The sequence below is a fragment of the Crocodylus porosus genome, unplaced genomic scaffold (assembly GCF_001723895.1).
Source record: "Crocodylus porosus isolate Cpor-Errol unplaced genomic scaffold, CroPor_comp1, whole genome shotgun sequence".
NCBI lineage: Eukaryota > Metazoa > Chordata > Crocodylia > Crocodylidae > Crocodylus > Crocodylus porosus.
Window position 1 is genome coordinate 23,408,926 of NW_017728950.1, and position 3,892 is coordinate 23,412,817.

Sequence of the window (3,892 nt, forward strand, 5' to 3'; positions counted from 1 at the left end):
ATTGGCCATGGTGTTTGTTAACTCACATGAGTTGGCACTCATATAACTTGAGTCTCAACACAGCTAAAACCTCCTCTCTAGACTGTGGGGGAAGGGAGGGGAGGAAGGATCTGGTTTTGGCACTAAACGTTCAGAAATAAAAGGGTCTGACTAGTGACTACCCTCTGTAAGGGAAGCTGTGGGGCTGAGTCTTGTTGCATTTGAAAACCTGAATGCTACGATGGCCTGTGCTCTCTCATCTCTTGCAGAACCTTCCATTTGTTTTCCTGAATCCAGAATAAAAAGTCACCTAGACTGAGAAGGTAAATGTTTTTGTCCTCATTGTGTGCAAGAGAAAATCCTGACAGGGATGATGCCATGTAATCATGGCTACTGCATTTCTACATTCTCTCCAGGAGATGAGCTGCAACACGGTCCCCTAGGGGATGATCCAGCCCAAAGATATTTATTAAAGTCAAATCCTGCTTGCCTCTCTCACAGATGTCGTCCCACAGACTGTACTGGGACTGCTTGCATTAGGCAAGCAGGATTTGGCTCTTTTGATGCATGTTGCAGGAAGTCAGCAGCTTGCAGAGTGCACTGGTGAAAGGTAAAATGGAAGGCTTTTAAAAATTTAAGATGAGCCTTTAATCAGATTTATGAGCAAATATCAAAGCAGCTGACTCTACAGAGATGTACAGATTGTGTACAATGGGAGCAGAAGCTTGTAACATGTTGTGGGAGGTACTCAGTATTTCACAGAATGAGGGCTGCAGGGAGTAAAAGCAGAGGAGTGGGGAGTAACATATAGCAACTTTATTATAATTGCATTATATTGTTGTCCCTTACTTTACTTTTGTCTTTCATTTTTATTCCTGTATCCATTTACCTGTCTCCCTTATAATAAAATCCTTGTTCTTTAGAGCTTGTGTAGTTCCCTAGGATATTATAAAACTTTATTTCGTGGGATTGTAACCATATTGCCTTTTCTTTCTGCTTTAAACTTTTTTCCACTGTAGGTGTACAGTTCTTGGTTTCTTACATTTTTTTCCCATTTTTAATTCCACCAGAAATATCCAGTATCACTACCAAATATCCACACTTTTGTCTTCTAAATGCCTTACTTCGTCCTGCTTCTGATATATAATATAATAGCATCAGCCTCCGTAAGTAGAGATCATAGACCAGATTCTATTCCACCTCTCAGACATGTAAGTAAATTTAGGCATATTAATTCTTGGCTCCAGAATTTGTTCCACTCTGCCCACATCCCTGAAAAACAGTTAATACAAAAGGTAGGCGAGCTGCTTTTTTGTGACCAAGTCTTAAGACTCAAATTATTACAAAAGTAGATGTATCAATGAATTTTCATTAAATGAACAGAGTGGAATTGAATCACAAGTTTAAGCACTTAAGTCTATGTAGATCCCTAAAAAGTTGGAATAGAATCCAGGCCTGTCTTTGAGGTAATGAAATCTATTTCCCAAGTCCAAAAGTGAACCTGTTTAAGTCCTTGTGACAGGGGGCCACCCCAGGGCAGGTCAAATCATTGGTCTACCTGACTCACCTGCCATGCTTTTGATGTAATTAAATAAGGTGTTTCTAAGGCAGGAGCTGCCTATTTAATGCCTGATGCCAAGGGTGTAATATGCGGCTCTGACCTCCCCTTTACCATGTCCCATGCCTCACAGATGGCATCTGAAGTACTCCTAACTCCCCCAGCCTCATTGCTGGGCTGCACTCAGCCTCTAGGCCAAACTCAGCCTCAGGTGTCTGGAGATTTACCTTGGCTACATGCCCCATCACCAGGGCTCACTGTATCGAACTACTGGGGCCAGCCTATGCTCAGTCCTTCAGGCCCCTCACACAGACCTTACTCTACATGCACCTGTGCAGTCCTTTCAGCCTGCAGTTGGATTCCAACTGTTTCAGAAAGGATTACAAAATTTTGAAATGTGGAGATGTTCCAATGAAATATTCCAATTGAGAATTAAATATTTTGTTCAAAATTTTATTTTGAGAAGAATTTCAGGATTTTTTAAAAATTGGAACAAAGCTACGTTTCAAAATTCCTAACTACTTTGAGAAATAGAGTTTCTATCCTTCATCCATTTCTCATCCAATGACAGCCTTGTTTTTAAAAAATGTTTTGGTGCTGATTGTCTGCGCTGCTTAGCAGGTCACATAGTGAGTTCAAGATAAAATCTGTTTGACATTTGAGATGGGCCACGGGTTTTGAAAGGGCAAAAGATGTTCGGAGGACTTGGGATTCCCTTTCCTCACCAATCTGGTAATGATTTGGCCCAGGGGTTTTGAAGGAGTAAAAGATGATTGGAGGACTTGGGATTCCCTTTCTGCACCAATCAGGCCCTAGAGACTCACCCCACCCCACCCCACCCCCCGTGTCCTGACTGGCCCCTCGGGTCACCTGGAGGGGAATAAAAGGGGCAGCGTGGGTTGACTTAGGGGAGAGACCAGTGAGGGACAACAAGGAAGGAGCTTCACAGAGCTGGCAAGAGCTGAGCCAGCGGGGCAGGAGCAGTGCCCCAGAAGAGCCTAAAAGAGCAGGACCTGCAGGCAGAGTGGGACCCTCAGCAGCACAGTGCGCAGCCAGCAGGAGAGGCTCCCCTCTGCTTCAACAAGGATCTGAGCAGTGACCTGAGAGGTTCCCAGCTCTGCTTCCAGCTCCTCCAATCAGAGGCCAGGCAGCTCAATGTGAGGCCAGACTCCGGGAAGGTCAAGATCCCTAGCAGGCTGAAAGAGTGCCACTGGTGGTAGCTGTGTGGCAGTATTCTTGCCTACCATGTGGGAGATCTGGGTTCAGACTTTAGTTGAGGTGACTTGGGGTGGGTGAACTAACAAGAAGCAAATCTTCTTGCAGTGGAAAGGGGCCATTTCTCCCCCTCCAAATACCAAGGCCCTATATTTCCTTGACATTTTGCATTTCGTGCCTTTTTTATATTTCATCCACCCGTATTGTTTGTTCTGCTGTTTGAGTTTTATATTTTGTTGACCCTGTTTTTTGTCAATGATTGTAAGTGTCTAACCTATGTTGAATCTGCCCCCCTGGGGCACTGTAGTGTCCACTATACCCTCTGATTTATGCCTGTTATGTTCCCAATATTAAAAGGTATATGGCTAATTCCCCATTGGTGGTCTGGCTCTGCTCTATAGAGGGAGGAAAGTCCCTACACCTCCCACAGCGCTTGTGCACCTGCTTTGATCCCTTCAGTTGGACAGGGGGTACCTCTTGGAGTACCGCCCAGTTTACACATTGTTTAGTGAGGAAATTAGGCAGAAGGTGGTCCAAGCTTAGCTTTGATCAGGAACTGAGCTTCATGTGTAGAGTTACTGCAGAGGCTCCTAATTTAGAGATTAATGATTAGGATTCCAAGAAATTTGGTTCCTGGGACTTCAATGTTACTTTGTATGCTTGCCATCATATTCATGAGCAGATGTAGTCTATCTACAGAAATTAGGTAAGTGATTTACAACTGTAGCAAATAACTGACCCATCACTGCATTTGTCATGACTGCTGCGCATAGGCAATCAGACATTTCAGTTAGGAATTGCAGAATTCTACTGCCATCCTCTGGTCATGTGTAGACCAAACTTTCCTATAAATCTCCTTCCACATGCACAGAAGCACTTAAATGAAAATCTTCAAAGGGAAGAAATCAATACTGTTGCTTGGTGGTTCTGGACAGTCACAAAGATGTCACAGCAGCATGACACTCAGAGAAGTTGATCTGTAACATGTTCAAGCATTTTTTCATAGTTTTATAGTTTGTGGGGTCAGAAGGGACCTGAGCAGATCATCAAGTCTGACCCCTGCCATGGCAGGAAAGAGTACTGGGGTCAAACGACCCCAGCAAGATGATTAACAAGCCTTGTCTTAAAGACCCCCAGGGT

General features: G+C 43.9%; 1 long non-coding RNA gene across 1 annotated transcript in view; it reads left to right on the forward strand.

The window, feature by feature from the left end:
* Nucleotides 1–2,729: 2,729 nt before the first annotated feature.
* The window catches only part of LOC109323349, a 21,941-nt gene continuing 20,778 nt past the window's right edge, over nucleotides 2,730–3,892 (forward strand). Inside the window, exon 1 of the long non-coding RNA XR_002104628.1 lies at nucleotides 2,730–2,741. This is a non-coding gene — a long non-coding RNA (uncharacterized LOC109323349). The remainder of the gene's footprint in view (nucleotides 2,742–3,892) is intronic.